Genomic DNA, 21,349 nt, shown 5'->3' on the forward strand with positions numbered 1-21,349 from the left:
GAAAGTCAAAAGATTATGTACAAACACTTTCGTATACTGTTCTTCTGGACTATCACTTTCGTACTGTTCTTCTGGACTATCTTTGGCAAGTACGACATGTTCGGGTAATTTGCTTTGGCCCTCAACTGTTCGCGGGAAATAAAAAAAAATACTTATCTACATTTAGTTCAGGCGGAAATAAGCTGTCAACAAGTGGTTGTGCCTATGGCATTTTCTTACGTGCGCATGGTCAGAAGGTTTACATAAGGTCTAAATTATCATTTACTAAAGAGTGTAAAAAGGTTAAAAGCACAAAACGAACTGGAACGCCACTGTATTTCACCGCACAGTTTCGCAATTAATACGTCGAAACTGGTGGCACCCAGAAAATTAATTCTAAGCGGATACAAACGCCATTGCAAACTCACCGGCTACAATTCGTAAGTTGCAATATGTGCCGTGAAGTAATTAAGAAGTCATCAGTGAATTCCCGTTAATTGAATGATTATGCGTTTCGATTGCTCGTGCAAGTAATGTCCGCCCCCTTGAATATTCCAGTTCTAGAAATGAAATTATGCTATCTGTCACAGGTGACTTCAAAAAAAATTTTTGCAAAAGTGAAAAATCATCACCCGGTATATACACACCAACCGTCCTTGCATTCCGCGCCCATCAGAATGCTGCCGCATCCGCTACCGGTAATCGTACCCACGACCTCGTTCCCAGCAGCGCAAAGCCACATCCACTAAGCTATGGTAGCTAGGCGGCGCGCTATCTGATACGGCACACATATATATCCTACCGGACACACAACGCGCACAAACACGCATGCTCTGTCGCTAAGCCGGATAAATGCGGGGCCGTTATCTTGTTTGTCCTCCGTGGCCGCGCTTCGCCAGAGTATATACCACCACAATCCTGGAAACGCACAACATACACACACACACACACGTGTGTGTGTGTGTTGCGTGCTCTATAAACAAGGGATTTCGAGCCACCACGCATGGCCTCGTCAAGCAGCTCCTGTGTATACCGTATGATGCCAATGGCACCTACAGCCGAGCGTGAATATGCTGCAGTTTCGTTCAAACGAGCCAAGTATGCAGTGCATTGCGAAGGTTTCCCTGCAGCGTTGCAGGCGCGGACAAACAAGAATGGACACTCACAGTGCCGAACTATACAACAGCTGAAACTATTTTCCGGGCACGAGTATCACACCAGGAAAACAGAAAAGAAAACGGAAAATGCTATTTTACTTTCTTTTCAGTTTTTCCTCGTGTGAACCGTATTTATAACTTAGTTTCAGTAAAACGAAGTTGTGGTTGTTAGCTATAGGCGCTGTGCGAGTGTCCATTCTGATTTGTCCGTGCCTGTCAAGCTGGGAAACCTTATAAATGCAGCACCAAGTTTAGTCCAACGCTCAACATTGGCATATACACAGTGGCGCGCGTTTTCATTGAAGCAATTTGAAAAAAACAAGAATGTTGAGCTTACTGCTGCAGCAACATGTTCTATATATCATCATCAGCAGCAGCCTATATTTATGTCCACTGCAGGACGAAGCCATCTCCCTGCGATCTCCAATTACCCCTGTCTTGTGCTAGCCGATTCCATATATGTTTTATATATGCTTTCCGGTAATTTATGTATAGGAAACTGTTGTGGTACGGGATACGATACGATCGAACCCCCGTATTCCTAGAACGTTCCACCACTCAACACTCCACCTCGACTCAATGATGATGATGATGTTTAGCGGTTACCCTTTAAGAAACGATTAAAAAAAAGGAGGGGGGTGAGGCAGCTATGTAGTTCAAGCAAGGCCACCCCTCGGTAGGTGTGGTCACTGCGATTCACGATCATCCGCGACAATTCTTGAGCAGGGCCTTCGAGATTTGTGCGCCGGCGCGCGCGCTCGCATGTCTCGGAAGCCACGTTTTGAGAAGTGTAGCGTCTTCACCGGGTCAAAGGGCGGCGCTGTGCTCAACTCGAAGGCCAGGGCATCGCTACTTTTTTCACGGCGATGCCCACCAGTTACAAAGGGTGAGGCCAATAAATCCAATCCAATCCAAGGTACTCGAACGAGTAGAGGACGAGCTACGAGTCGAGAATCGTTTTGAGAACACGGTGGCAAGAATCGAGAATACACGGTACATACGGCGCCACGCGCACGGCTCTGCCCCGCGGATCGCGGAAGTCACTGCGCGCACCACACACCTGTACTACGCATGCGCTGTGGCGTGGCGGGAAGTGTCAACGAAGAGAGATGGTCAACCCCGATTGGAGTAAGCTGCGCGCAGTAGGCGGCTAGCCCGACACGCGTCGCCTGTGCCACGCGTCGGGAAAGGAGGCGACGGAACGACAAAAATCAGGCCGCGCCACCAGGACCGCGACAACTTCACGTCGAAGGTAACAGGCACGATACAGACTGCGGCAGTATGAAAGGGAACACTTGGTGTGTGTTCGAGCGGCGGTTAATTCCTGTGAAACACGTCGAGTCGGAACACCTGCATAAAACAAAGTAGAAAGGATGCTTCCGCGAGGAATGGCAGGTACGCACGCGACAATATAATCAGGACGAAAATTGATAGCAACCGATCCCGTTAGAGCAGGTGCGGTTAGGCACGCGCAACCGGCCGTCAAACAAAACATTCTCGAGGTAAGGGGTGACAATGTACAGCTGTGGAATGCTACAAACCTAGACTTGGTTCCGGCCGTATGTATAGGAGGTGTATCGGGCTGAGCTTAGAGGGACACTCAAGAGACACGTTGGATCAGTCTATATTGATTAAGTGTTCTTCTAAAATTCTATTTTCGTTCATTTGGCAAGGTAGGTTCTGCGAAGGTGATTGAAGGTGAGATTCAATCACCTTTTTTCTAAGGTGAATAGCGTTATTTGCCTCTTTCGTCCACTTTCGTTCATTCCTTCCTTCGTTCGCTCCTTGCTTCCTTCGTCCCTTCCTTTCTTCCTTCGTTCCTTCCTTTCTTCCTTCGTCCCTTCATTCGTCCCTTCATTCGTCCGTTCCTTCGGACAATTCACTTACACTGACGATCATCATCGTCTACTGGTTTTCTGCACAATTTTTGCTTTCTTATGTTTTGTCCGCGTTCTTGCATAACATCGCTGAAGTGTCGAATGATCTTGAATTCGTCTCCGCACACCAAGACTATATCATACGCACCACCCACTCCCAGCCGTCGCCCATCCATCCACCCACCGAGACAGAGAGAGCGAGGGCATGTAGGGCAAAAGACACGAGGATGCCGGAGCCGATAAGAGCGGCGCCCGAAGGGCGGCGTAACTGCGTCCTCCCGCGTTTCGGTCTCCCTCGATGCGCACGCACACGCACTCGCACCGGCCAGATGTGGACACGAGTGCCGCGAGAGAATCCGATAAAAGTTATGCGCGCCCGGAATGCCGCACCTTCCACGAAGTACTCGCTCTCACCCACTCCACCACACTATATCTGTCATTTTTTTTTTTTTTTTTGGTGGGGGGGGGGGGGGGGAGGTTATTTTTTCGCGCTGACCTATTTCGTTAGTGTTTTGTGAAAAAGGCAGAGACTGAGCAAAGGACTGTTCCATCCTTATCCATAACACTTATACGCCTGGAATCCGCCATGGACGAGGCGAAACAAGAGGAGACAAGAAAGAAAGAAAGAAAGAAAGAAAGAAAGAAAGAAAGAAAGAAAGAGAGAGAGAAACGATATCCGCGAGAAGTGAGGACGGCGTGTCCAGCCGATTATTGACAGGTCCCGTAGGTCCCGAACTGACAAGCGCACGGGACTTCGCTTACAACAATAAAAATTATGAAACGAAAATCACGAAACGCGAAAAAAAAAAATGTTATCTCATGCCAGAAAAGCGTGCAGCATAGGGAATAAAGAGCGGTTTGAAGTAGCGAAACGAGACAAGTGGAACGCGGGCCCTAGTTTAATTTCTATTAATTGCGGTAGCAATTATACGGACACGCTCGAGGCGCGCTCGCGCCGTCGCCGTGCTGTACGGTACCCACGGCGCATGCGCGAGACCTACGCGTGGAGAGCAAGTTTACGGAGACGCGACTATATATAGGCGAGCAGTGGGTGTTTCGGCGGCAAGAATGGCGAAGCCAAAGTGGACACACCTCTACACGCTTCGCCCAATCTACTCTATGGCGAAGCCAAGGCAGCGTTCTGTCAATTCGGCCGCTGGCACAGGAGCGTTGTGCAGCACACAAGCACTCGGGTTCCTGGTGAGCAGCAAGTGTGCATCTATACCTCACCACGCAGGGCCGCGATGACACACACACACACACAAAACTGCAACGCCGACGATTCAGTCTCATCTCAGTGCACTATACCTGCACGCAGAGCGCGCAATTCTTCACCACTGAATATTTAGCTGACGTTTCGGCACCCGCGTGGGAGCCCCGTTTACAATGCGGAGGCCCTTTGAAGACCAAAACGTGGCTTTATAACTAAAAAGTTTAATGACCACCTCATTTGTTCCGTTTCATCACTGTTTTTCCCGTGCTTGGGCCGTTTCGGCGCGGGATCGAAAATGACTAAAAATCTTGCTAGGTTGCCTCTTGAGAATGCAACATGTCTAGTCCTTCTTTAGCGGTAAGCAATAAACTAGACCACAGCAGACGCTGTGTCGAAATCGCTGATGTCACGGCCAGTTGTTGCGAGAACTGCACGGTGGTGTCGCCACCAGCCCTTAGATTTCGCGCATTTTCTTTCTAACCAAGCGCCCCCCTCCTTTTAATATTGTAATGTCTTACGTTTCCTTTGCTATCGCATCATTGTAAGTTACTAATGCGGCCCATCAATATTCACCTTTAGCATCCCTTGAAATGTTAATGGCGATAACAACGATCGTTAACGCTTTCAAATCTAGTTTGCAGGAAGCGGGAGATTACTCATACTGGGGATTCGGCAGCAAAGCATATGGCTCGCAAAATGGCAGGTCGACATTCTCTTCAAACATTCGCTTTATGTCAAAGGGCGCTCAGTGAAATGTCAGCGCAATTAGGTGAGAAATGAACGCCTCGGAACATCAAACGCCCGACACTATATGCCATTCCTCGCGACAGATGAACATGCATCTCGAACCGCGTCCACGGAGGCGTATCGCACAATGCACAAAGCGCGACCCACCGGCGACGTCGTCGTGAGCCGGAGTGACGTAAACGACTTGATGACTCACGCGGAGAATGCGACACACACACGCACACACACACGGCATCTTCGGCCGACGCGGCGTCGATCACCACACAATGCGGCGTCAATGGCCGCCTCGGAATGCAATGAGCCAAAGAAACGCGCCAGTCGGACAGAGGCACACGTGACATACGTGCACAACGGTGCATTACGTCACTCAGCGCATTGCATCCCTCGATCGTCGCACGCTGTCAGGTCACGCCTGCGATAGATGCAAACGCTATTGTGTGGTCCCGCGCACCGCAAGCGACGATTATATACCACACTGAGGAGGTGGGGACGTCGAGCCTTCGTGTCAGTTTTACAAAGACAGCTGTATAGGGGTGGGACAACCTTCCGAGGAGGCCTATATACGATGATGCAGTGACGGCCAGGCGTAACGCGAGGATCGCCACGTGATCTAGTTTACTAACTAAGCCAGGCTGCTGTTTTTTGTCAAATACGTTACTTTAAATCTCGACAAAGTCATATACATGTGCGTGCTAATTAAGTATACATTATGATCATCGGTCTATTTATGTCCACTGCAGGACGATGGCCTCTCCCTGCGATCTCCATTTACCCCCGTCTTCGGCTATAGCTGATTACAAGTTGCACCTGCGAATTTACTAATTTCATCACGCCACCTAATTTTCTGCCGTCCTCGACTGCACTTCCCTTTCTTTGGCACCCATTCTGTAACTCTATAATGGCCCACCGGTTATCTGTACCACACATTACATGGCCTGCCCAGCTCCATTTCCCTCCCCCCCTTAATGTCAAATAGGATAGTGAAAAGAAATGGGTACAATCATTGCATTCTACCACTGCAAACATACGGGACAGAAACTTGGAGGTCAGCTATAAGAAGCTTGAGAACAAATTAAGGAACGCGCAAAGAGCGATGGAACGAAAAAATGTCACAGTTTCGCCCTAAGGGCGAAGCAATGAATGCGATAGCAACACAGCAATGTCATACGAAGTAAGGTGAGCGGCTTTGGTAGCAATATGAATTGTAGTAAACATGAGCTGATTAAGTAAGCAGGTGTGCTGCGGCGTAAGTAGACCGACATGAAGAGAGACTCGATGACCACGAGAAGGCGCGTGTGAAACGGTGGTGTTGATGAGAAGCGCTTCCCGTGAGCAGCGCGTGCCAAGGGACACACCTGTAGTGCTGCACTGCCGATCCGGGCAGCATTGCATGTGTAGCGTGCGTTGGAAAATGTGGCCCGACTATTACTAACTGAATGAACAAGCGTGGTGTGAGCGCGCACAAAAAACACGAATAGATCACACTGAATGACTGCAGACAACGACTGTCAAAACGCTGGCAGCAAGCATACGCCGCAGCGGGCGAAGGTACGTGCGGTCTATCGCTTCAACGGAAACTGAGCGGCGAATGCACGGCGCATAAAGGCCAGAGCCGTGTGGAGATAAAAGACGGTGCGGACGAGCGACGAGCGCGGTTGTTGGCAGAGTAGAAGTTCCGCATAATTATGGAATTATTGTCGTGAATATGTTTCAGTAGGGACGCGAGTAAAATTGCTAATGATACATTTACAGGTGTATCCAATAGAGTTTCGCTATACGTGCATTATAAACCGTCAGGAGTCCCCACAGCGCACTGGCTTTGTTCTTAAAGCCAAAGGAGAAGCCGTATATACGCGTAATCGAGGTCAATGCAACTTACTACAGTGCAAACAAAGTAATTACATCCGTGGCGGGTGTCAGCAAACATTTGGCCCTGGCCAGCACGCATAGGATAAGAGTTTAAGTGCATCCATTCGACCTTAACGATACGTCTTTCGGCGGCGCCGACTGGTATGGAAGAAGCCACCCGCGCAATACAACGGGAGGGGGTCAGGCAGAGCCGCCGTACAATACAAGGTCGCGCGGACCTTTTGTTTTCCGGGCCGATCGAGCGGGAAGACACGCCGGTCTGCCGCAATACACCTCTACACGCATACACACACACACACACACACAACACGTTGACCCAGATAGAGCTCACGTGTGGTACAGTTGTGTTTTGATTACAGGTCACGGGACGTCGTCGAGCTGCTGCCCCAAGAGCAAAGCCCAATGCCACTGCAACGGAGCGAAACTGCGTGGACCGAAGAAAAAGCTGTTTGCACGAGGATGTAGCGCGATAAAAGTGGCCGAGCGTGACTTCGCCGAGGGACGGCCGTCGATGCGTACGGTCGACAACGCACTCTCTCTGTTCGTTAAAACGAGGTATAGTCACGCGGGCCTGCAGTGCCAGACGCATCGGAGACAATAAAAGCTATCTGTACTTTCCTTTCGACCCTGCAGTTAACTGAGAGTAGGTCAAGATATATCCACTTCATGATTAGGACGCTCTTTCATATTAGAAAGAGAAAAAAGCAGAACGCCGACCAAAGTTGTCAAAGGGTTTGACGTTTCGGCTTCCACGCGGGAGCCTTACTTGCTACTTCTTAATAAAGAAGTTCACTGTGTATACTAATTACTCGTTATTCAATGCGTCATTACGAGCACTAAACAAAGTCCATCAATTATCTCTTCTCAGGATTACTAGAAGGAATTGTTAAAAAAAAATTCTGTGACTGACAAGCGTGTTCACCAGTTCAGTGTTTTTTTCTTTGCTCGTGAAGGAAAAAGCGATTTTTTTTTTTTTTTGCGAGCAAGCAAACAACAAAACAAGATGGTGAACTGTTGAACACGCTTGTCAGTTCGCTGCTGTTTGGGGCAATGTAGGCCAAATGCAGTGCGAACGTGGCTTAACACGGGGCCAATATTACCCATACGTTCGGCCAACGTTGGTACTGGGTCCCGTGCTGTTACGGTTGTGCGAGTGTTTACCACGGCAGGCCTCGTTAAAGCCATCAATCTAAACGCGGTGCAGCTGCGGCACACTTGGACACTACACACAGCTGCGTGCGATGACGTCACCAAGCAAAGGCTAGGTTCAAAAAGCACGCTTACGTTGCATACTTTCATCAGCGGGAGAAACGATCGTAGCCATCTCAACACCTGCATTTTGTACCTTGCTCGAGCTTTCAATAGGCTATGGCAACTATACCCTCCGGGTTCCGGTAATGTCAGAAAACAGTTATCAAGATCAAAACGAGATATACAACATTCCGCTGTCCCTGGTGCTATTGCAATTCTAAAATGCACTTGTTCGAGCTCGTAATGATCAGTCTGGACACGACCGCTTTGTTTAGCTTTATAATTATGTTTCAAGAGTCACTGTAACAAGACGTTCCCTTACAGTGCTTTAGTCAGGGACTTCTTTCGGTATATTTGTTACCCTCACCCACTGTATCATACTTGAAACCAATAAACAAATTGAAAACTGACAGGAGAGTTATGGATGAGAGGAGGAAGGACATGCACGCATATTAAAAAGTGGAAGATATCTCAAGAAAAATATCTACACAACAACAACAACAACAAAAAAGTCAATTGTCTATCTGGACAAAACTGTCCACACTTGGTTTGCACTTACAATTTAAGCATCCATTTAACGATGTCGATGGGACACGATACTCATTTTGTTAAATCGAGAACTTCGTTATATAGGTAGCACTCATGCGAATAACATCGTCTTTATTCAGGAAAAAAATGCAATTTTTGCTTTCATGCGCATTTATCGAAGGCAGCGAGCGAGCCCGCGTGAACGCGTTTTGTCTTTCTTTGAGGAAGCGGCAAACCTTAACAGATTAATGGCGTCCATCAACTAAAGCTAATTACTTTATACACATACCCCCCCCCCTCCCCTACCCCCGCCCCAAACGTTCACTTGGTTTTCGAGACTTCCAATACATTATTTGGCTCTATGAATATATGTACCGCTGAAGTGAAAGCACTTGGGTATAGGTCGAAAACGTTTGCAAGGCGTGGTTTCGTTAAATCGAGGTGGTGCTGCATTTTCTTTCGGTGCCTTTTCCCCGATTATGTTGCTTTTTTGGGATTAACGCACTTAATGTCACGTTACAGCAACAATGGATTCTTATCCAATCATTCACACAGTGGGCGTGCGCCATTGTCTACGGGACAATATAAAAATAAAAGGAGCAAAAAGACAATAGCACGTACGAACAGAAAAGAAAGGAGAACAAACAAAAAATGAAAGGAATAAAAAAGCTTGGCCTGCGCAGTCAGCCGTGCCCGAAAGGGAAGCCATCGTGACAGCTTCCAGCGCATAAATCTAGCATGTTGCGCGCACAGACGACACAAAAAGGGGACGTCGTAAATTGGGCGAGTACACGTAACAAGTATTGCACCACGCACCGTTAAATACCTGCGACGTGGACGAAGCAACTAGGCGCGTTGCGACGACGCCCAATCAGTCTATATAGAGTGCGCAGAACAACAACAACAACAAAAAAAAAAAAAAGTTTGTCAGCACTAACATAGACCATGTTAGACAGTTGGCTATACACTATTCCTAAAGCTCCCTATTGCGGAGAATTAGGAATAGGGCCTCCCAGCGGCTTTGCGTACCCCAAAACCTAAACTCCCTAGCAGGCGTGGCCGCTGCTGACCCTTTTCGCGGAGCAGTTTGTTCTAGAGAAACGAGATGGCGCCTTCGGCAGGCGCGCCGCACGTGGCCTCAGCGACCGCGCACGAATACGAAACCATTACCGCTTCTACCTTGCTTCTGTGCAATCAGCTGTCGGAAATGCAACTGAGTTTTTGCTAACGCACTGTGCTACAATCGTGCTGGATTGAAGACGTGTCCAGTGGTTGGCCTGCAAAAATAGTGACTGGCATATTAAGGAATGGAATGAATCTGTGTGACCAAGTTCATGGACCGTTGCTATATACATGCGGACAGCCTGTGTTGCCGGCCCTTCCCGATGCACAACTTTTCTCGTGGATAAAAAAAAAAAATTCACTCATCCGCCAGCGTTGTATCGTTAACCTTCAAAGAAAGGACTTCAGCCCCGGAACGTCGGCAAGAGTGAGTACCGCTCGTTAAACAATGACAAAGGGAGTAGCGCCGCTTCCTGGCATAGTAAGTTTCCCGCACGTTATCTACACACATCTACCTCAACTTGCACGCAAACTTACGCACACTCTATCGCCAATGTATTAAGAATATGAGAATGGGCGCACACTTGAATCAATGCGCCAAAGCATGGGTGACAGCGACTACAACGACAGCACACGAATGGTCGAAGGTCCACAGGAGTAAGCGAGTTACTAGCGATAATACAATAATGCTACAAGCTATTACAAAGCACAGAACAGCTAAGTTCAAACCCTTGTGTTCAGCAAGAACAAAACTATTGCAACTGCAGCACGCCCGCACGAGCAAGCAATTCGGCAGAAAATAATCAGATAGTAACCACACCGACGAATTTCACTGAGTCAGAAACGTGACAAGTCGCTGCTTCAAAACAATTCCCAAATGAAGAACGAAGAGCAAAACACACTGATCCTGATTCACTTCATAAGGGGAAAGTTTGGATAGCTTGGAATACATCTTTAGCCTCGCTTCTACAACAAGCACCATATGCTCTGCTCACGCCGTTTGGATATAGCTTAAACAGCTCGAAAAGCGCTTTTGCATGTCCTAGCTACAGAGCTTCGTGTCGTCCACCCAGTCAGCGTCTGCGATATCTCCCGAAACAGAGGTTGCCTGAGCCGCACCAGGCGTCATGTACACCCATTGTAAACACGGATGCAACGGAGGTAGCTGAGGCAAGCAATGGACGCGTCACCACGTGATCAAACATGGCAGCGCCCACGGGATCGCCGCAAAAAAGGTCAATAACTTTTGAGTCCCCCGTTTCTAAAACTATCTGCTCTAAAGCACATGCGCGCGCACATGTCTGTTAAACGCGGAGCCGGAAAAGCACAATAGCGAAGCCGACAGTCAGCGTTGTATACACAGAGTGCAAGACCACCTTGGGTATACACGCAGCCAAGCCAAGCCACGCCCAAGTACTTTGCGTTCGCTGGCGACACCGCGCACACGACACTTCCTTGGGTTTTTTTTCCCCCTCAGTGACAGCACGTTCTAGTTCGCTTCGGGTAACGCACCTAGGGAATCAAATAGCAAACGCACGGCTAGAGAGAAACGAAAATTGCAGAGTGGAAGGGCCAGTGTTAATATAGTAAAGTATAGCATAGCATTGATTGACTGATTGGTTGATTGATTGGGAAGTTGAACAAAATCGATCGATCGAACGATCGATTTGGTCCAACATCACAATTAAAGTCACACAAGGGCTGTAACAGATGCAGTATACTAGGGACGACTTTCGCCTATAGGAAGAATCGCGGGCCGGAAATTGAAACCACGGCTGAACACCAAATGTAAGAACGACTTCGTTCGCCCATCAGACCAAACAAAGCACAGCCATGCCTTCTCCCTTTACAGTCTGAGATCTCGGACACGACCTCGCAAATAAACCCGCTTTCGATGACCGACCACTCAAAAATTCCCAGGTGTCCTTAGCTATCGCACAAGAGACGCGAAGGCGAAAGCCTTGTAAAACCAACTGTAATTCACCTTAAACCACCCTAATGCATCTTAATCCACTCTGATCCACCTTAATACTCATTCATCCACCTTAATCAACCTTAATCCACCATCCACCTTAATCCAATCTCTAATCAATCATTAATTAACTTTGCTAATAATTAATTATCCCTCATACACAGCTGGACATGCTCTAGCTGGTTCGCTTCTGGTTTTCCTTGGGACACGTGACTTTCTGTACCTCACAACGCGACCTTGAAACAGAGAGCCAAGGCTTTGGCCTCAAAACTCTCGTATACGCTGTTAACCACGCGCGCACCACAGACGTTCGCGACGGCTGGCTGCGAAAACTCGACGAATCCGACGCCTGTGTGTACATAATATAATACAAACGCACGCGGAGAAAGTCGTGACCGCGCGACTAAGCATGCAGAGGCAGAAAAACTGGGCGAAATCAATTCTCCACGAGCTAGCGCCAGCCGAGTTTACCTTGGCGAGACACGCACCTAACATGTATATATACCCTACATGAGCGAGCGCTTTTATTCTATCTCGACGACTCCCCACAGCCGCGCGTTAGAATAAACGAACGCGCGCGCGCACGGACGCACGCGGAGGAGGCGAAGTGATCGATTCGTTTCTCAAGCTCGCACATTTTCCTCTCAACCACCCCTTTCTTTCTTTTTCTCAAATAGATAGATCGCTTGCTCTATGCGACACGCGCTACGAGAGCACGCGAACATGCGTCTATGTATACAGACGAAGCACGCGACGCGTATGCCCACAAGGAGACGTGTTCCGAGCATCACAAGAAATGGTAAAAAAAAAAGTAATCATGAAAAATGAATGAGAAAGAAAGAAGTGCGATGAGACTGGCGAGGAAGAGAGAGATTTGGAGATGCTGAAAAAGAAATTTATTGAATTGCGGGGTTTCACGTGCCCAAACCACGATTTCATCATGAGGCACGCCGTATAGTGAGACACTCCGGATTAATTATGACCACCTGCGGTTCTTAAAGCGTGCAGCCATTGCGCGGTACGAGGGCGTTTTTTTTTTTTTTTCTTTTTTTTTCCCCATTTCACCCGCATCGAAATGCAGCTTTCGCCGCAGCCGGGACTCAATCCCGCCCCCTCTGGCTTAGTAACGCAAATTGGAGATGTGCTGTGCCAAAGAAATGAACAAGACGCAATGACGTCACCACGATTCCCTCGACTGTACCAAGATTCCCACCCATCGATGCCGAGCGTGAGACGCTATGTGGAGGGATATACAGAGTGTTCAAAATTAAGCTTTACGGAATTTTAAAAAATCACCTGCGGCAGAGATAGCCTAATGCTTATAGTTGAGCTGGGTTATTCGAAGAGTCGGACAAAAGTAGCAGGAGAAATCGAGACACATATTCAACTAATTAACTAAAATTCACTAATTCACTTGGTTACTTTACGACACATGTTGCAATTTAACGAATTGTAGCCGGTGAGTTTGCAAGACCGCATCCACTTTAATTGAATTTCCAGGATGACACCAGTTTCGAGATATATTTCTCAAAGTGTGGGACGAAATACATGGGCGTTCTAGTTACTTTTGTGCTTAAATGTCTAAAACAGCATTTTGGTAAAAAAGCAAGTGAAACAACATTGCATTTTTACGGCCAGTTTGATGGCGCACATTTCCAAACTGGTGTCATTCTGGAAATTCATTCCAGGTGGATACGCCTGACAAGCTCACCGGCTACAATTCGTAAATTGCAATATGTGTCGTAAAGTAATTAAGTTCATTAGTCAATTTTTGTCAATTAGTTCAATATGTGTTTCGATTTCTCGTGCTACTAACGCCCGTCTCTTCGAATAACCCAGCTCAATGAAAATAATTATGCTACCTGCCACGGGCATTTTTAAAAATTCCGTAAAGCTTAATTTTGAACACCCGGTATATATGCTATCAGGGCCGGAATGAAACACAGCTAGGCACACCTGGCTATATATATCGCCCCACACATAAAGGCGTTGTGGTCCAGGGTTCAACCCCCTTACCGGGACGAATTTTCAACTGCGAAGTTTTCCTTCTAAGAGTTTCCATTGAGTTTGCTTTGTGTAGCTTCGAGTTACGTAGACTTTCGGATGCAAAGTAAATTTCGTAAGGGTGCGATCTGCTAGTCTGTTCGGAATCCGGATGTCAGACCAACTGTGTAACACTCTGACGGGATTACCAGACATATCACAGCGCTTACACGCTCCCGTGGACGTCGCATTATTGCGACGGCGACGAGAAACAACAAGACGATAAGTCTTCGTCGAAGTCTCGCGTCGCTTCGTATACAACGACAACGTCGCGCTCCACAATGCGAGCGCCAGCATTTTTTGTCGAGAGATTTACAACGCGGCGGCGAGGTCGTAAATAAGGAAAAGTGGAACAACGAGGCTTTCCCATAAGCAACGTACCGAGTTTCGCCGCCGCAAAAGGCGTGTGTCGGTGTTTGCCCAGACAGTCGAAGCTGCGATTGCGGAGTTATGTGCGGAGTGGCTCGCGTGCCTTCCTCCTTTTGGGCTCCTTTGGTCGTTCGTGCAGTCCATCATGCGGCTGACAGCGCAGGGATATAAAGGCTATGTTACGGAAGGCTCTTAACACTGCCATTTTTTAATCTTTATTTTATTTGTAGTAACCAAATACACGCTCGGTATAGTATAGGTATACAGTCGACTCGTGCGCATGAAAATGGTTAAGGAATACATTCGGAGCTTCACGACTCCGTTAACTTGAAGTAACTTCGCGCAAGACTGTCCAATTGTTCACGCAACAGCCTATGGGATCGCGGCGTTTGTAAATTGAAAATAAAAACGCGGGATTATATCATATATATTATTACCAAAGTTTTCTAAGGTGTTACTACGCGCATGTTGCATCTGCTGTTGTTCACTGGAAATATATGACGTGTATAGGACTGGGAAGAGGAAGTGCATATATATTGTTTTCCATTTTCCAAACTACATCTATAGGATTCCGCGTAGGCCCGTCTAAATAGCTGCCCTGCTTGGGTAGAGGAAACGTACGACGCCATCACTTCATAAAACTAGCAATAATAATAATAATAATAGTGCCTAACAAAACCTCAACGGAGCAAAGAAGAAAAACAAGAAGAAACAGCTGTTTTGTCAAGTGTGTACCGGAAGGCGGCAAAACAACGAGTCTGACAGTTGCCTTGGGCTCTGTACGAGCTGCTGCCGGAAACGGCGCAGCAGTAATCCTCCCTAAATACTCGAGCGACATGCATCCACCACGCGATCAATGTGCATAAATGGGCACGACTAAGTATAGTGTGCGCACGTGTGGGAGTGACCGAGATTTCGCGGAAGCTGTAGCTATATAGCTGTAGCTATAGGCACGTGGCACTGCAGTGATTTACACCCTTAAAAGTAAATAAGGGTGTAAATCGATGCTTAAATCACACCCTTACACCTTTCGTGTAAGGGTGTCAGTTACAGATCGATTTACACTCTTATGTGCTTAACTCACAACCATACACCCTTAGGTGTAGGGGTGTCAGTTGCAGACCCTTATGTGCTTAATTCACACCCTTACACCCTTTTTTGTAAGGACGTCAGTTGCAGATCGATTTACACCCTCATTCACATTTAAGGGTGTAAATTATTTTACAGCGTATACGTGTAAGCTTACGTAATTTGTTTGCCGAAATGAAAGTATAAACTATACTTACTCGAACGCAACGCTTGGTAGACGAAATCTTGCGCCTATATACATATTAATACCCTTCGTAAACCGTTCCTACATCCCCGACTTCTACACCACTGCATATTTTAATATCGTTCTTTTGTGACCCAGTATAACTTGTTCTTGGGCGAGTCGGTTTCTATTTGATGAGGACACTCCATAGCGCAATTCAGACAAAGACGAAGAGAGAACCAGGCATCACGGCCGCTACGTCTCTTTCGTGTACGATGTGAAATTATAATATCTGTATTCACTGCGTTAATATATGCCCTGTACACCCGTGGACGTCAGAAGCTCGCCAAGCTCGGTGAAGCACTTTGATCGGCCCTCGATCATCGCCCTCAGGGCGAAATATAATGCCATTATTATTGCTCCATAACCATAACGCAAGAGCGACTCGTTTCGTTAGCACGAAGAAAAATAAGGCTCATTTGGACTGTCTGAGCGAACGTGATTACCCACTGCTTGACGATCACTGATAATAACGAACGGAATAATGACGCAGCCCGGCTCCGACCCTGAGATCCTATGAGACAGCTCGGAGACATTGATTTTAGTTGAACTGGTACATTACGAACGTGGAAAAAAAAAAAGCCAATCTTTGATTAAACAACACTGTTAGAATCGGGAAACAACGTCTCCACGTACTTGGACAAAGTATATCCGTCTCCTCATGATCGTTAGTGTGAAAACATGACACACGTACCCGCCGCAGAATATACATCTGTGGCTATGGCGTATAGCGTTGTCATAAGCTCGAAGTCAGGGGTTCGAATACCGACCGCGGCGGTCGCATTTCGATGGGGCCGAAATGCAGCAACGCTCGTGTCCTAAAGTTTAGGTGGCACCTTCGAGGACCACAGGTGGTCGAAATCAATCCCGAGTCACCCGCTACAGCGTGCCTCGTTGTCATATCCTGGTTTTGGCGCGTAAAACCCCGCAATTTACTTTTAAAACACACGGAGATGAAGACACAACACCACGTGGTTGGCTGCGATGCTGACGCCGCATCCTGGATTTTCGTGCATGTCATATATCGCGGTATATACCTAGCAAAAAAATCACGAATTAAGTTCAATTGCATTTCACCTTAAAGTTTATTGAATACAACAGAAAGTTAACAGAAACACAACTCAAAATTCGTTTAATGTAATACAGTATAACGCGGATATTTCGAATCTGAAGGGGATCACAAAAAAGTTCTATATATAGGTAATTCGATATATAAATAAGAACATTATACAAATATTTTCGAGGGGGTTTTACTGCTGTTCGTTATACGTAATTATTCGTTATATGTAGGTTCGACTGTATAAAGTTAATGAGTTTCTGTAAGGGAAATAACGTACTGAAAAAACGCGATTTTTTCCGTCGCCTTCGACAACTTATCGGTCAAGTTCAAATTATTTTAAAGTTTTCTGGAACGCTGACGGAAGGCATATGACGAAACTACTTTCGTGCCGATACGACGTGCCCCCCACTTAATATCGTGGATGAATATTCCGAGTCAACCTTGAAAAGGGTTGGATTGAGTATACTATATAGATGTACAAGGTGTCTCAGGATAGTCCACTCGCGCCATCGCGGTCACGAATGCACGGTGGAGTGGTCTTATATGAGTATACATACACCTGTGAAGCCTGACCGGCTGCAAAAAGATGATCGATGGCTCCTCGGTTCTGGGAACGCCTCTCGAGGCATCTGAAACAGATAAGATTCGCGCCCGTTCGAACGGCGATACGAAGAGGTCTCGAGAAGCCTACGCGGCGAGATCCAAGGTGTAGCAACCTTGCTCCGTTAATGTTGTCGCGAGCAGCTTTATATCGTTGCTCTGGAAGTGTAAAACGAAACTTTCGGAGTAGACGGCTCCCGAACCTAGCCTATACATTGTAAAAACGAATAATTATCTATTTCACCTCGTAGCTTTAGACAGCTTGCACAATAACGCGAGACTCAGTCAACCCCTTCCCCCAGAACTTATAAGGTATAACCACTTTGCCATCAGTGTTTCCAACCAAGACGTGAAGAAAATGGTCAGGTGATCAGATTCTTTTTCTCTAATTTCATCTTTCAATTTATTATGTATAACTGGAACATCTCGAATTTACCATTCCTCTCCTAATATTTCGACACTTCAATTAAACAACATCATTCCCCTTATGCTCTCTTCGGCTTTTACTGTCGCCAGCCGCGCCGGGAGCCGTTATCTCGAATGTATACCGGCGCATTGCAGCACCCTCCAGAAAGGCGCGATTTCCGTGATATGCGTAAACATCGTTCAAACCAGGCCACCGTCTATTACGGGGCCTATCAAAAGAACGGAAAATGCGGTCCGCCATAAACCTTCACCGATACCTGACACAAGCGCTTCAAGGTCCGCGTTGCCCGCTGCAACCTATAACAAAGGCGCGAACTTTGACGCGCGCGCGCGGTGGGGAAGTGTTCCAACAACGCTTTCGCGATAAAGGTCCAACGTCCAAGAACGGTGCGAAGCCACGCCGAGCTCCCGTTCAAACCTCCCACGTTCTACGTCACATCGCCCATCTGCTCCGCGCTTCGTCTGCACCGGCAGTGATTCGCCAGAAGACGGTTTTCTGGCGCCGATCGTGAGCCGACGACGTCGTGAACAGACGACGTTCGTCTGGTTCACCAGATATACTTCTGGCGCCGATCGTGAACAGACGACGTCGGGGTAGGGCGACTAGTCGTTGCGTCGTGCACGGTCGCAGCTGCTGTGGCGGTTTCGGTCAAGATGAGTCAAGAACGCTCGCTGCTGGGTTCTTTCTTTCCTTTTTCTTTTCTTTTTTTTTTCTTTCCGTGCGTCTTTTATGTTTCATATAACGAAAAGACGCAACACACCAAGGAAAAGACAGGCGAAAGGAAAGGGCGTTTTATGTTTGCAGGAGTCCAAGTTCCGAGGTCACGATTAGACGTCGAGCAGCCGGCAAGCACAGCACGCAATACCAAGAACAACAAAAAAGTACGGTCATTGCTGCGAATACTTTATGACTCGACCGCGCTGGGCTATGGGTGAATGGAAGCACCTTGATCGCCTCCACAAATTCATCGAACTAACGTCGCCTCAAACAGTATATACTAGAACGACATACACAACATTTCCCCCTTTTAATTGTTTAGTTTTCGTTTTACTTTAAGAGACAGATAGGGCGCTCTTGACATTGTATGTTGTTATCAGCGTTGCCAATCTAGCGAGCCGTGAGCACCGTCGCTATGCCATTTCTTCGCTTACCAATTTCTTTCCTTTTTTTTTTTTAATAACCGACCCTGCGGCTGACACTTTCTGAATGGGCTGGCCTCTTTACAACTAATATATAGGCCAATGACTCATCGATCTCAATGACGCTTTATCACCACCATCATCGATTGCTTAATTTTACCTTTAAATTTCTTCCAATCACAGCAAGTTCCACATAGAACGTTACGCCGCAGCGAAACAGAGGTATCCTTGGCACAAAGGAATGTGCAGTATGATTACATTTTAATGCGAACGGCCGCCTATAGCATTACCTCATCAACCGAGACATGACGTGAAATCTGATTACTATTGTTTCACGTTTAGACGCCTGTCTTACGCACATCGTCTGATAAAGTTGAATAAACATTGCAATCGGCTTTATTACCAGTCAAGTATTATCTTCAAAGTTGATCACACCGTACAAGCAACATCCGCACGCGCGCGGTCAAAGGACCTTGGAAAGCACCCCGCTTACCTGTGTTTTCTTTTTTTCTTTGTTTTGTTGTTTCTGTTTCTCGTTCTCAATCCCGCGTGGCCGCTCTCGATCCTCAAGGGTCAAAGTGGGAGGAGGTCACGATAGAAAAACCGCTCGGCAAGAACGTTAAAAAAATGCAATAAAAGAAAAAGAGTAGCGAAACCTTCTCGCGGCGGGACGCGACGCTAGATGGGGGTGGCGACCGTGCACGAGCCACGCACGCACGCACACGCACAACCAGACGACGACGAAACAGAAAAAGTACAGCAGACGACGTCGAAGCAGCAGAAGAAGAAGCAGAATTAGTACAGCAGACGACGTCCTTGCAGTTCGAGTTGGTGTCGTCAGGCGATCGCGTCGAGGGAGCGCGGCTTCACACACAAGCACACATACACAAGCACGCACACGCTCGGTAGAAAGAGAGAGACGACTCAAACCGTTACGCCAACCGGCGAGTCAATGCGAGGGCAGCGGCAACGGCATTCGGACGACCGCGCCGTTGCAGACGACAGACAGGGAGCGCTGCTGCAAACGCCCGCTGCAGAAGACCCGCTCGCCCACGAACAGACGCACGAACAGATACCACCGCTAAGGGCTAAGAGGGGCAGTAGATGAAAGAATGCTCAAAGATAAGAAAAAAAAGAAGAAAAAAAGGGGGGAGAAGTTACGATAGCGACCTTTCTGTGGCGCAAGAGGAGGGTGAGTCGACCGACCCAGAAGAAGCCTTCCCTTTCCACCCACCACCACTACTGTCTTATCTTTGCTCCGTGCCGTTGGCTTCTAATCTCTATGCACGGGGTGGATCCGTTTGTCTGAGAGAGGACGGCGACATTGCAGCAACGGTTGCAGGCGCCTGGTCGCGAGGTGGGAAGGCGAAGGGAATGCCAACGGTTCGGTTATACGGCTGAAGAATGCAGGGGCGTATACGGTTAGAAAGGGTTGCAACAGAGGGTTCACAATGCGTACGGACAAGGGGTGGGTCGGCTGACGCAGGTGCAGTGCGCTATCCGCCGACTGTGCAGGACACTACATGAATTCCGGAAGAGTCGAAGAGAGATTGTCGCTAAGGGAAAGGCGCTGACAGAAAAAGAAGACCAAGAAGCTGTGCTCCGCACCGACTCGTCAACACGTAAACAGCCGTCGGCCCCCTCTCAGAGCTGGTCGTTAAGAAGCATGACAAACCGACCCCTAGAGTAATAAGCCCCCGAGTGCCGGATCATCATCACCACTCTATTTATATCCGTTACAAGACGAAGGCCTCTCACAGCGACCTCCAATAACCCCCGTCATGCGCCAACCTTATATAAGCCTGCGAACTTCGTAATGAAATTAGGATGGAGCGATGATACTGGCGGAAAATAAAATGCTGATGCTACGGTATCGGGCAGAATTCGTGCGCTCTTAAACGTTGCCCTCGCATTTTTTGACATTTTCGAAACGCCGAAAAGTGAAAGCGCGCACACCGATTTATGCAAGACAAGACATGTGACTCGGCGCTATACGTGTGCATTCCAAGCGGCTTTCCAGACGGTTACGAAGAAACTCACGTGGAAACATGTCGCCACCATATGCGCGCCTATAGCAAGCCTACGTAAGTCCGTCATTCCTGCGTTGTTCCGTACACGCGAAACGCTGACGTCAGGGTACAACTATAGCGGCGTCGCCAGGCTGTGCTCCTTACGGGAACAGACATTACAGAACGAAAGGAAGAAGCGAATAAAAATAAAACAATACGGACTGCTAAAGCGTGGCGGTGCCTACGGACGCTCTAAAATAGCGCAGATCCTGTTATTTCACGTGTGACATTGGACGTCGAGGTGGCCGCATTATAATTTAGTCTTCCTACCGCGCGACACAGGGTTTCATTCATGCTTTTATTAGTCTCTCTTTTTGTCACTTTATTGTTCTCTTAATTCTTTGTCAATCGATCTTTCTAAAAACAGATGTTATAAGCCCCTTCGGAAACACTTCCATAAGTAGTAAACAGCGGCCTAGCCAAAAATGTTTTCCGAATGGGAGGGGGGAGCCGCATACAAACACAGTATCCTACAGATAAACGAAACCAGAACGAGATGTAGAACCGCTGTTATGTTAAACTATTAACGGCACTCTGAGGCTTATTTATGAGATTCAGAACTCTAGGGCCTCCATCTAACGAAAAGAAAAAAGAAATGGATAGTTGTAAATATCATGTCAGTACCCCTTCTAAGGGGGCCGAGGCCTACGACAGCAGTTTTCAGTTCCATACAAC

The 21,349-nt window shown here is 47.5% G+C and overlaps 1 protein-coding gene across 1 annotated transcript in view; it reads right to left on the reverse strand.

Moving 5' to 3' along the window:
- The window catches only part of LOC119457520 (spectrin alpha chain, non-erythrocytic 1-like), a 153,968-nt gene extending 134,317 nt beyond the window's left edge, over positions 1-19,651 (reverse strand). The window contains 1 exon segment of the mRNA XM_049670140.1: positions 19,099-19,651. The gene's annotated coding sequence lies outside the window, so the exon portion shown is untranslated.
- Positions 19,652-21,349: the final 1,698 nt, after the last annotated feature.

Source organism: Dermacentor silvarum, chromosome 7, assembly GCF_013339745.2.
Source record: "Dermacentor silvarum isolate Dsil-2018 chromosome 7, BIME_Dsil_1.4, whole genome shotgun sequence".
Classification (NCBI taxonomy): domain Eukaryota; kingdom Metazoa; phylum Arthropoda; class Arachnida; order Ixodida; family Ixodidae; genus Dermacentor; species Dermacentor silvarum.